Below are 14,050 nucleotides of genomic sequence, written 5' to 3' on the forward strand. Positions count from 1 at the left end.
TTACACAATTCTTTTAATCTTCACATAATTGGTCGCAACATTTTCTTTGACTTAATGTATATAAAATATGTATGCATTTTAGAAATAACTTTTTAAAACTTTTTTGATAAAACTATGTCAGAGGATCACATGTAAAATAAAAACACAATTTGTCAGACAAAAAAAACAATGTTCTATAAATTACATAATTTTAAGTATATTAATTCCCCTCATTTTATTTGCAAGAAAATTCTGGGTTGGGGGATAAATTCTACAACCACTCTACTTCCTATATCATTTCCTTCAACCTCCTCATATTCTAAGCACTCTTAGGTGCTCACTGTCCCCCAATAGTTTGCACAGTGTGCAACACATAATACATATATTTTCAACAAAGGAGACATTGTTCAGATCAAATATGTCATGGGAAAACACCTTCACCCCTCCTGGATGAATTACAGTTCAGTACTGGTCTCTGATCAAAATCACAGCTTCTTGTATTTCCTGTCCAGAAACCAAACCCTACACATCAGTCAAGGCTCTCCCCAAAGCTGCCTCCTTCATGAAGCCTGCCCTGACTGTTCCAACCAGAAGAAATCTTCACCCCTCAGATCTCCTGCCACACTGAATCTGAAGCTCTGTGTACTGAGTGTTCTGCAGATGCTTACCTTCCCAGTTACCTATCAGCCTCCATATCCCTTGCAGCACTAGAAATCTGACCCGACAGGATCCTGCATAAATGAAAGAGGACAGAGTCTAGGGAAGGAGGGCTCAGTGGGAGCCGAAGCAGAACGGGTGGAGCTCTATGCTGGATCTGAGGCTGGCCAAGGAAGGCCGTGGTGAGGACGGAGCAGATGAACTTTGTTGGTCAGGGTCGGGGACAAGACTAACTGTGGGAAATCTGACAGCCAAGCTGAGAGGGGCCAATCCCCTTCTGAACACTGAGAAAGCAGGGCATTCCAGAAAGCATGTCTGAACTCTACCGGCCAGAGTGTTCACTGAGGTTGCTGAATGGTTGAACTAATGTTCGGAACTCTAGCTGAATGGTTGAACTAATGTTGTGAATCCTGAAAATATTTCCTCAATAATAAAGAAGGATGCATTTGTAACAGAGGATTATGTACGTTTAAGTTTCTAAACATTATGATACACATGTGAGTCCTTAAAGCACAGATTAAATTGCAGGATTTTATGTAGGTCAACGCAGATTTAAAATATTGTGTTACACAGACAACCCACAACCAGCTTCTATAAAAGATAAGGATTTGCCTGTCTTTTTAAAAAATCCCCGAAAGACTTCTTAATATTGCACAGAATCATGAGTACCACTAAGAAGCACATTTTTCTCTACTAAAATTAGTATATTCTGGGATATAAGTGCAACCTACCTCTGAACTCTGTAGCAAACTATTTTTTTGAATTTGTATATAATAGGTATTGAAAAAACCTACTACTAATTATTGATTGGTTGGCATTTAATGCTAAATTATTACAGATATCATGGAAAGATAACTGTTTGGTGCCTAAGCTATAGTCACATTTTCTTCAACAGCTGAATCTTGACCTTATGCTGGAGTGTGGATGATACTATTGCAGATCATACCAGCCTGCTCTGGCCTTCTTAAAAACCTCTCTTGCGGGTTACAAGAGTTTGCTCTGAAAGATCATGTAATTAAATGAGAGAGTTTTTCCACGGCATCCTCGAACTAACTTAAATTAAAACTATTTGTACATATGGTAGTGTTTGTTGAGTTCCTGCACAAAAAGCATATCAAAGAATTTTTTAATCTACTTTTTTAAAAGAATCATTGATTTTTACCTATCTCCTTTCCTGCCTAACCATCAAACATAAAGATAAATCGATAATGGCTTTCCAGTCTCTGTTTTATGCAGTGCTGGATCAAAAAGACCAAACTAAAGTCAAATTAGCTATAGAGATTTCCTTACAAATTTTCTAGAATGCTTGAAAGTAAAATGTTGTTGACATCATCAATTTGACATTTCAACAGTTAAGACCTGAGAGACCCCTGGTCTCATTCACTGGCACCTGGGGCATATTTTCCACAAGGGAGAAGCTTCCCGGGCTACACTTCATTGCTCATCAACTGTCCACTTCATTGCTTCCCCAGTACCCAGCAGGAAAGTTTAATTACTTTTTCATTTGATCTTCTCAACAACAGAAGGGTGATTTTCTGGAATGTAATTTTTTAAAAAAGGAGGTAGCCAAAAATCCTACTAAAACCTGACTTTCTCACTTTATACCAAGATCAGCTGCCCTGAAAACTAATCCACTGTTGAGTTCCCAGAGCCACAGCCCACTAAAAGAGCAAACTACCTTCAGATACGCTAACACTATCTCCTGAAGGAATCTGACTTCAACCCTTTCTGAGAGCTGAGAAAAGGAAAACTGGTCTCTTAATTGAGTCATCAATTTAACTCACCCCTTCATCACATTAAAAAAAAAGAAAAAGGAAAAAAAGGAATTGCAATGTGCTGTGTATTTACATTTATCTCAGTTTATATTTTTCATCCCAAACCTTTATTCCCCCCTAGTTTGCTGTTCTGGTTCCCTGTGGCATGAACTGACCTCCGCTCTCATCTGTGTGGATAACATCCCCTCTGGGCAGTGCAACTGGTACAAAACCCAGACACAAAATAGAAATTAATGTTGAATGGCTGCTTTCAACCCAAATATTAAAGAAGGAGCCGTAATAGAGTTATTATAATAATTCATTTGAGTGGACAAGGAGAACCCATAAAGCTGTAGTATCTGTTTACTTCCATGAATAGTTTTTGTAGCATTTCCTTAAGACTCATAAAAAAAGCATTACAAATAATTTCAGTGACCATCTGTTGGGCTGGGGGCCAATGAGACAGATGCAAGCTCACACCTTGCCAGACTCCCATGGGTTCATCCAAGCATAAGCCCACACCCACTCTTGGCTAGACACCTACTTCTCACATGTATTCATAATAATATAATTGAATGTTCATGCTTATCTAAGTGGCATAATTTCTACAAAGATAATTTAGAACTATCATGTCTACTTTGAGGAACTTTTGAAATGAGCAGAGGGGAAAAGGGGCTAACACAGGAATAAAAATTATTAAGACTAAAAAAAAATAATGACAATGATTTCAAAATGGCAGCAGTACCCCAGTCACCTAAAATTCAGAGATCTGGCACCATGGAGAATCCAAAAGAAGGCTGAAAAAAGCAAAAAAAATGAAAAGCAGCCTCTGAGACACCCCTGCTCAGTACAGGAATAACCTGTGGGTACAGGAATAACCCTGTAGGGGTTTGAAAACACTATTCTAAAATATGGGATCATGTGCTTTGTGTATCTTTGGCAGACAAGGAAGGTGCTTTGGTACCCAGGAAGGAAGGAAGAACTGACAATAATGAAATAAAACTTAGCAACCTTACAGCAGGAACAGAAAATACATGTAGGAACCCAAAAAGCCAAGCTGAATGACCATCTTTGCAAACATGGGGTATCACTATACTACAGCCCAAGATGAAAGCTTCACGATCATGACCGTGAGTTAGCGAGGAAATCTTAAATTATTTTGAAATTATTTTTTTAAAGATTTTTATTTATTTATTTGACAGAGAGAAATCACAAGTAGATGGAGAAGCAGGCAGAGAGAGAGAGAGGAAACAGGCTCCCTGCTGAGCAGAGAGCCCGATGCGGGACTCGATCCCAGGACCCTGAGATCATGACCCGAGCCGAACGAAGGCAGTAGCTTAACCCACTGAGCCACCCAGGCGCCCGAAATTATTAAAGGCAATGCACTGTATGTGTCCATACGTTTACCAAAAGACATGGGACAGGCTGTTCATTTTAGGAGTAATGGCCACAATGCAGAAATTTCCCAAATGACCATTAGTAGAGAAATGGGTCAACAGACGGATACACTACAGCAATGGAAATGACAGATGTATAACTCCAAGCTCATGAACATATGGTTGGGGACCGGAGGGTAAATACACTGAGCCCCTCTATATACAGTGCACTGTGCTCTATCTGACTTTGAAGATTACATTCACAAAATACACCCATATCCTTGGTGAACTATCAGTTATTATCTTCAGGGTAAATTCAGTCATGAATGCTTCACAACTCAGATTTCAAACAACCAAAGGCAACCCAAGGCAGAATTCTGGAGTACGTGAAGTTCAGCTTTGCTACCTTCTACGTCTTCAACATGCTCTTTCTGGATCCTTTTTATCTTTTCATACTGAATTCCCAGCCTAACGTGGCCATGTCCCACACCGTCACTTCTCATTTCCCTGGCAGACTTAAAAACATGCACAAATCACCGAGGGACCTTGTTAAAATACAGGTCCTTCCGCAGGTTTATGATGGGGCTTAGGAGTCTGCAGTTCTAGAACCACTACCAGGTGCTGCCAATGCTGCAGTCTGAGGCCCTTGAACAGCAATACCTGAGAAAAGATGGGATTTAAAAGCAGTGTCTGCTGATGAACTAAAAAAATGCCTCATTCTAAGAATATGAGCATGGAACCACTGGCATTCTTATGGCTGAATTTTAAGACCTCTATCTGGTGGAACACATCCAGGCTTCCCTATGCCTCTTAAATTGCATCCTTGGTAGCAACTACCAACTCAGGAACCAAAACTAGTGGTAGGAAATGGTAAAGAAAGAACATGTACCTGCTCTAAGGAATTTCCTACTGTTTCTCATTAAAACTTCAGCCTTTGGACTTCTTGGCATAATGTCTTTCTCACAGCATTTGCAAGAGGGAGGGTGGGGATGAGGGAGAAGGAGGAGAAGGAAGAAAGAAGTGAGCAAGCAAGCGATGGTTTGCTCAGGCAAGGGCTGCAGTGTGCAATGCTGGTGGCTTCAATCCAAAATGCCTCTTCTGTCAGCTGCTCAGTTCAGACTTAGAGATACTGAGATAAAGAGTGGGACTGCAGGGTAAGGAGGGAGGGGGTAGAGACGAGCTTTAAAAATAAGCCCATTTGGGGGTAGCTGGGTGGCTCAGGAGATAAAGCGTCTGACCCTTACTTTCAGCTCAGGTCAGGATCTCAGAATCTTGGGATTGAGCCCCACATCAGGCTCCCCACACAGCGCAGAGTCTACTTCTCACCCTCAGCTCCCTCTGTCCCTCCCCTCGATCATGTATACACTCTCTCCCACTCTTTCAAAATGAATGAATAAATCTTTTTTAAAAAGAAAAGAAAAATAAGGTCATTTCTTCAGGGTCCATATCAGAGCCATAAATACATGGAGGGCAAGCCTTTTCTTGGCCGATAGAAAAATGATAATAACATTAAAGTTGCCACAGAAATGTGGTATGTTGTTTTGGAGTGTTTCGGCATTTGGAAGGGGGTACAAGAGATGTACAGGGATCTTTCCAGATTCTGATAAATAACTGAAAGATTTTTGGTACATATTTTACAGCCTAGAAGCATTTAAAAAATGCTTTTTGCTCTTTTCAAAACTAATTCCCAAGACACAGGTAATCTCAAAAACTGAGAATATCTGAAAAAGTTTCTTAGTGGCCGTGGTTCATCTTATGTGTCGACTTGGTGAGGCTACTGTACTCAAATATTGGTCATACATGTCCAGATATTGCTGTGAAGGTATTTTGTAAATCAGAGTAGCATTTAAATCAGTAGACTCTATGTAAAGTACATTACCCTCCATAATGCAGGCACGGCTCACTCCATTACCTGAAGACAGTAAGATAAATACTGACCTCCGCCAAGGAAGAAGGCATTCTGCCAGCAGACTGCCATCACACTCCGGGGCAACACTGACTCTTCCCTGGTCTCCAGCCTCCTGGTCTACCCCGCTGCAGAGCTGGGACTCGCCTGCCTCCACAATCAATAAGCCAACTCCTTAAAGTAATTTTCTTCTCTCTCTCTCTCTCTCTCTCACACACACACACACACACACACACACACACTTTATTGTTTCTGTTTCTCTAGGGAACCCTAAATAACATGGTAATTTGAATCATCACACTTTGGTGCTAAAAACACTCACAAAAATTTACCAGCTTCACAGAATATGCAAGCTAACACTGCCTAAAAGAGTTAAAGAAGATTATTCAACTTACTCAATTGAATAAATTGAATTTAATAAGAACTGAATTACTTTTCAGTTGCTGAGCAACAACTTTAAGTGTCATTCGGCAGAGTAGGTCACTTTTTAAGGCCCAAATGCTCAGCTAGATCATAATATTTTTAATTGTTGACAGGGCTCATTAGGATTGTAACAATCTGTCTGAAAGATAGGCAGACTTTTGCAGACTGACAGATTTTCACTGGCCTGGAGACAGCTTATTCACTGTAATCTATTAGCAGCAAGGTGATGCATTATCCCTTTAGACCAGTACAAAGCCTCCAAATCTATACACACAGAACCAACCTCACTCAAGATCATGGCTTTGTTCCTTGCTCTAGCCCCTTGTGAATCTGTACTCAAGACCAGGACTGCTCTGCCACAATTGTGTTCCTAGAGCATTAATTAGCTCATAGGTGAGTGATGCTAAAGTAGAACTTATACTTCCCAACATATTAATGCTGTGCCTCCCCCTCTTGCCCAGTAACAGCCACCAAATGCAAGTTCATTCCCAAAGCTGAAGCAGCAGACAGCAGGTGAATACAGTGTGGGACACAACGTCCACTTTACTTGGGGCCTTCCTGTTGGCACAGACTGTCCACGTGCTTTGTCTTGGTTCTCTCAGAGCTTTATACATTTTGTCCTTCGCCCCATAACTCAGTAGCCACAACCTACACACCTTCCTCATCAAGCTTCCTTCATCTTCAAAAAAATTAACTACAAAATCCTGTATTTTTATTTTTAAAACTATCTACAGGGATTCCTAGACTGTTATACTCTATGTCTATTAAGACTCTAACATGAGGGCGCCTGGGTGGCTCAGTGGGTTAAGTCGCTGCCTTCAGCTCAGGTCATGATCTCAGGGATCAAGTCCCGCATCGGGCTCCTTGCTCGGCAGGGAGCCTACTTCCTACTCTCTCTCTCTGCCTGCCTCTCTGCCTACTTGTGATCTCTCTCTGTCAAATAAATAAATAAAATCTTAAAAAAAAAAAAAAGACTCTAACATGACTTTTTTTATTGTCCTAGTACCTTATTAGGATTGTTACTGTTTTTTTGAGTGCTCTGGTTACAAAGGTGTACAATACTGAGTGGTTAGCTTCACCCTTTTTTTTTTTTTTTTCATATGTCCTATGTGTTTGCAGAATATTGCGTTTTTCGGGAATGCATGCACCATGTCCGAGCAAGAATGCCTGCACTGTAATTCATTTGTTAACATCCCCAAGCGAACACTATCTGCCAGAGAGAGGTATGTGCTGTGCCATGTATCCCTGAGGAGGGAAAGAAAAAGTATTTTGCATCACAAACACTAACACTGGTTTATAACACTTCTGTCAGAAAACATGACATACGAATGTCCTCAAGCATGGATATTCTAAGCAAATGTCCGGTGACTCTTCTGGAATTCGTCCAGCCCAGCCCAGAACAGACTGAGACTCTGGTCTGTGGAGGCAAGAATTTCGAAGTGGCTGACACCGCTGACAGCAGGCGACACTTTCACGCTGGCACGTGGGTTTTCAAATGAATAACTCACTTGTGTTTTTTGCTTTATATCCAGACATTTAAAAAATATTCTCCATCAAAGATATCACTATAACAAAACAGCCACTTCAACATGCTCCATAATTTTATGATTGCAAATAATCACAATGGGGTTTCATGGTTGAACCTTCTCATAAAATGTCCCAAAACTAAATTCTAAAAAATTGAATTTGAAGGGAATGGTTGCCCTTGATATGTTTGTCTGTGTGTAGGGATGGTGCCCTTAAAATGTGTCAATATCTCAGAGTGCCTGGGTCCTGGGACTGAGCCCAGAATCCATATCAGGCTTTCTGCTCAGTAGGGAGTCGGCCTCTCCAGCTCCCTCTGCCCCTCCCCCCGCCCATGCTCTTTCTCCCAAATAAATAAAGTCTTTTAAATGAATAAATAAAAGAGTGTGTCATTATCTCAAGTGTTTCTGCCTGCTCACCCACAAACAACAAGTAAGGGTACATTAAAGGGGCAAAACTTGAAAGAACCTGTACTTAGGACAGCTCAAAAACAAAAGACAAAAGCTAAGACATAGAACTTTGGTACCTTCTCAATTTCTCATCTCTGTAAAAAAATTTCCTATTTCTTTTAAGTTTTTTTCTTGTGGTGAGAAACATACAGGAACTCTACCTTCTTGTATTTATTTATTTATTTTTAAAGATTTTATTTATTTATTTGACAGACAGAGATCACAAGCAGGCAGAGAGAGAGAGGAGGAAGTAGGCTCTCCACTAATCAGAGAGCCCGATTCAGGGCTCAATCCCAGAACCCTGGGATCATGACCTGAGCCGAAGGCAGAGGTTTTAACCCACTGAGCCACCCAGGCACCCCAGAAATCCACCTTCTTAACAAAACTTTTACAGGACACTACTGTTGACACATTTTCGTAAAGCAAATCTCCTTTCATCGTGAATGACTGAGACGCTATACCCATCAAACAACAACTCCCCATTCTCCCCTCACCTTGCCCCTACACCTACCTTTCTACTTCTCCTTCCAAGAGTTTGACTACTAAGGATACTTCATATAAATAGAATCATGCATTATTTGTCCTTCTGTGATTAGCTTATTTCACTTAGTATAATCCTTCAAGAATTACCTCTACGATGCCTATTGTAGGAATTCCTTATTTCTTAAAGCTGAATGATATTCTATTCTAGGTATATATGTTTTCTTCTTCATCCAGTCATCTGTCAGTGGGCACTTAGATTGCTTCCACCTCTTGGCTACAGTGAATAATGCTACAATGACCATAGGAGTTTCTGTAAGCTACGAGTCATCCACATGATTCCAAATGTGTGCAAATTAGTTTATATTTTATTTCGCCAAAATGAAAACAAAAACGTACAGTATTCTAAGATTCCCAAGTATACGTGTAAAGAGCCCAAAAGGTCTATAGCCCCTGATCTGAGAACCACTCAGAAATGTGCATAGGCTGGGGTATGCACCAGGAGGTATAGTTTCATTGATTATACTCCAATCCCAGGTCCTTCAGGTATCAACTCCCATCTACTTAAGAAACTGAGACAATACACTCATTGGAGGTCAGGGTCAGGTCTACAAAGTCTCTCTAGTGCCTAGGATGCTGGCAAGAACATTGGGTGCATGAGAGAAAGAACTGAAGGAACATGTCCAAACTACTGCATCTGTAGATCTTTTTATAAGACATACAAAGCCCTTAAGGGTCAAAATTCACTGTGCTCCTTTTATAACTGCTCTGACAAAAAGCAATTATAATTTGGGAAATCCCAAATATTTACAAGCTGAAGCAATGGAATTCCATTTTGAGGAACTGATAAGGAGATCATGTGTCATACATATATTCCCCCGTGACAACTTTCCTCTGGAATATAGTGTTTGCTTTCTATTTTACAACCTGACATAAGACTAATATCCTCAGATAGAAGGAGCCTGAATATCCATGATGAGGGATCTCTTCCCATCTCTCCCGTCCAACTACATACTGCAATGGGGAGCTGCCCACGCTTTAACAAGTTACCCATGAAGCAAGAATGTATACTCTATACACCATTTTAGAAGGAAAAAAACCCCAGGCTTTTGAATCTCTTTCTCATCCCCGACAGGGTCCCATTTCTGCTGGCAGCCTCCAAACCTCCATTCAAGGCAGATCAGCGCGATACAGCTACTTCCATTTTCCAAATGAAGTTAAGATTATGTAACCCAGACAGAAATGAAGAAACAGGCAAAAATGTCTCCATTCTCAAAGTGACAGGAGTACTAGGACCATGAGTTTGATCAGTGATTTAGAAGAGGAGTCAATCAAAACCTCAGTTTAAAAGACAGCTAAGAGACAGTGGTTCCTGGAATGCAGTCTTCCCAGGATACCCCACTGTAAGTCTTTTTCTTTGTGTCCATGCTATAAGGGCAGGATAAATAATCTCTTGTCAAAAACCTGACATCAAAACACTGAACCTCACAGTCTGAGCAGGGCCACTAACCATCCAGCAAGACACATAATCCTCCAAGGATGGGATGGCAGGAGGCCAAAATAAAGTCATTTCCTTGAAATAAAATTCAAATATCAAAACCAGGAGGGACCACCAGCAAGTAGAGCTTGTAAAAGCCAAGCCATGTACAGACTCCCACAAAGCCCAGGAGCAAGGCTCATAAGGTCCACAGAAGAGCTGTGGTCTTCTCAACAGACAGGCTTCTTCTACTCAGCAGTGGGGTAATGACACATAGAAGTATAGTAGAGGATATACTCAAGAGGAAAAAAGGAAAAGCAACAGACCAACAACAGTTAGAAAATATACATCTATAAAGACCCCCTTCTGAACCCAGGAAAAGCAGAGAATTCTGGAAAGAATGTGGTCAGAACACTGAGAGATCCCAAAGCCAGGGCCAGAGGTAAATATCACACATTGGCACAAACACGCTTAATCCTCTTCCAGGACTGGGGTTCCAACCCACTGCTGTGCCTCAAGGCTGGAAAAAGTCTGTGCCTCCTTGGATGGAGATAATATTCCTGGCCACTTGAGTGAAAAATGTATCTTCAAATACTACAACAACCATCCAAAGCACCAAGGTACTCACATTCTGAGGATACTCAAGAGCTAAAATCAAACAGAGAAGAGCTGATTTTCCTCCCCCATCTCAAGGTGGTTTATGGCAATGAACTTGTTCAGTGGAAAAAGAGGGGAAACCGAGGCACTATCCAATCTGTCCATCTGTCTATTGACCTCTGTCTTTCCTTTCCCTTCACCTGTCTCCCTCTCCCACTCCACATCTCCAGCCTTCTGAGTTTCTGTTTCTCTGCCTCTATCTGCCTTCTGCCTTCCCATATTATGAAGCACATCATGGAAAAGAAGGGGCTTCATGAAGCAACCATGTTATTAGGGAAAAAGGCAATCAGACTGGAAAGGGCTAACGTGGAACCCGAGAGGGGGAAATGTAAAAGAAACCCTGACCAGTGTGGAAAATATCCTTCTGTCTACTTGTAGTTACTTGTTTTAAAAATGTACTGCTTAAGTGGGATTGGTGTTCAGCCACTGAGTTCTTTCTCCTGATTTTTATAATCATCACTACAGTTATATGAATATGCTGAAGTACACTATTTTTGACAACCCATACACAGCTCACAAGTGGATAGTTTTGGTTCTTCTCAATTAAATTCAGTTTCTACATGATCAAAAGAAAAGCCTTCCCTTCAACAGTGTGTGTGTGTGTGTGTGTGTGTGTGTGTGTGTGTGTGTGTGTGTGGTGGGGGAGGGGCGGGCAGGGATCAGAAACTAAGAGATACAGCAGACCAGAGGGGATAGATTTTGGTGTCTGAACAACAGTGGCAGCCTAGCCCTGCCTGGCAGGTCACCAATCACACTAACGCCTGTTACATTACAAGCACCAGCCTGGGTCTGTCCCTGATCTGGCCACTGTGGCCATATCTATATCCATGCACAAATCCAGGGCAGTGCTCGTGCCAGCTGGATCCCCTTGATTCTGTTTGTGAAAAACATGCGGTTCTAACTTGATTTATTGAAGTGAAATCAATTGACAAATAATACTTACAACTGCAAAAGATGGAGTTGAAAAAACTCTGAAAAACTTCAGGTCCACCTAAAGGTAAAGGAGTTTTGCCATCCCACTACCCTGGTAAAATGTTTACACACACACACACACACACACATACACACACCCTCTCTTTCCCTCCTTCCTTGCCAATCTTGGAACACCATGACCAGGTTACAGCAGAATGTTTAAAAAAAAAAAAAAAAAAAAGAGAGAGAGAGGGAGGGAGAGAGAATCAACAAAAGAAATAAAATACACATACCATGAACTGCATTCTCAGTATATGAATCAAGGAATCCAAGAACATCAGTTTATTCTGTTCATTTTACAAACATTTACTGAGCACATTTATTAAGTATCTACTAGGTACAAAACTCCCTTTCATAACACCCCAGCACAAAAAATTGGCCAGACTAGGTTATTACAAGTCTGTTCTCTCTGACCCAACATTTTCTCCCCACTTCATGGAGTGTTCTTGGCCTTGCACAATCTTCCTTCCTGAATTCTCTTCTATAACCCCATTGCCTTGCCCACTGTAGTTTCACCTGTTGGCTGACCTAATTCCAGGTCACCAGGAAGTGGTGATGGCCATCCTGCCCCGGCAGAAGATTTACACCTCCCTAGCTCAGGCTAACAGTGACTTGACCACTGAAGACATTCCCCTTTAGGGGAAGGAGTCTTTCAATCTTCTACCAAAAAACCAACTGAAGAGTCAGTTGACACACATCCCAGAGACTATTTTCATCCTTTTACAGTGCAACCTTATTTCTTCTCTAAGATCACAATATTGATGACTAGGGAGTTTAACCCAAACGTGTTTAATATTTTTAAATCAGGTTTGATTGGTTTTACAACTGGAAATTCTGTCAACACTACCACATTTTGCCTTATAGGAGCCAAACATTCTAATATCTGATAGTTAATCTTCTCAACCTGGACATCAAAACTCCCTGGATAAGCATTGGACAAGAAGCCACCAGGGGTGCCAGATGAGAAAAAAAGCCACCCGATGAAATGACACACATTCCTAGAGAAAAAGTTTTCTCACTGGAGGAAAACATGATATTTTATACTAAAATATGTCCCAATATATCGTGGAGTTAAAATGAACAAACATATGAACTTTTTAAAATAATGGAATTTCTTGCAAATAACCCTCTTATCTTTAAATGTTCTTTGATGAAATTTTTGAGAAATGTTTCACCCACACTATAAACTTCTTGAAGGCATGAACTACATCTCATGCTTCTCTTTGTCCCCAGAGACCTAGGGCAGGACCTACGGCAGTGTCTGGCACAAAATAAGCACTCATGAATGTCTGCAGAATTAATTTGGCTGAAATAATGCCAACAGCATTATTGATAATAAACAATTTTTACCGCATTCAGATGAGAGGAAGGGAAGGTGAACAGCTGTAGGAGGAAGTGGAATAGAAGCAACTGAATTTACCAAAAACAGTTACTGGCTGCCATGGTAACAATCAGATGAAACAACTCAGTTTAGTTCTTTTCCACTTGAACAAGCACAGGAAGGCAAATATTGTACTTGTTAATCTCCACTCACAAGGGGGTGTGGCTTAAAATACAAGTCTACCAGGTGACACTGGTGCCCATTAAATTTAATAATCTTTGAAGAGTTTGGAAAGGCATCATGATAATAACAATATCACCAATATCATGATATTGTCATTGTCATGATGAAACCAGGTAGTATAAAGAAGCCAGGTCATATTAAAATCTGGTTTCTATACTTAAACTAAGAAGACCATCCTAATCATTTCAAGGTTAAGTGTCAAATATTTGCTGCTGAGACTTAACAACTGTGAAAAGTAGATAGGTGTGTAGGTTCGTGTGTAAAACATCGCGTGGGTTCACCTTCCCTGATTCTTAAAATTGTTGCCTTTTGTAATTAGTTGGACCTAAACCAAGTTACAGATAAAAGATAATTCCAAGAGTATAGTTTATAGCGATACTTACAACTTCATGGAGAGATTGTATTTTAACTCATTTGTAAATAATAGAAAAGGTGAGTATCACACCCACTTTCTCTCCACCATCCTTCTCATACTTGCAGTGAGTCCTTCTCCATGCCCTACTCTCCAAACAGGAGGGAGGAGCTGGGAGGAGGAGGTGGGACTCCCAAGCCAGCAGGTTCAAGCTGTGATGGGTGAGCAAGACCACTGATCCTCCCAGGGCTCTGTGGTTTTGAGTTTTATGTCTAAGATATGCAAACTGCCTTTCAACCATAATCCAAACAGAGAGCAGGAATACATTTTACAGCACTAACATGTTTAGAGTGTCTGAGGAAGAAGTGAATACAGCAGTTCAAGACACACCATGACAGGAAGGAAAGCACGGACACAAATTACTCTTGAACAAAACCTAAGCATCTTTCCATGCCTGGCCATGCAGGCATTTCCTTTCCC

General features: G+C 40.9%; 1 protein-coding gene across 1 annotated transcript in view; it reads right to left on the reverse strand.

Moving 5' to 3' along the window:
* LOC123389263 (ras and EF-hand domain-containing protein-like) overlaps window positions 1–14,050 on the reverse strand; it is a 61,571-nt gene that overhangs the window by 46,084 nt on the left and 1,437 nt on the right.

This window comes from Mustela putorius, unplaced genomic scaffold (genome assembly GCF_011764305.1).
Source record: "Mustela putorius furo isolate JIRA1106 unplaced genomic scaffold, ASM1176430v1.1 tig00003964_pilon_pilon_pilon, whole genome shotgun sequence".
In the NCBI taxonomy this organism is placed as follows: Eukaryota; Metazoa; Chordata; class Mammalia; order Carnivora; family Mustelidae; genus Mustela; species Mustela putorius.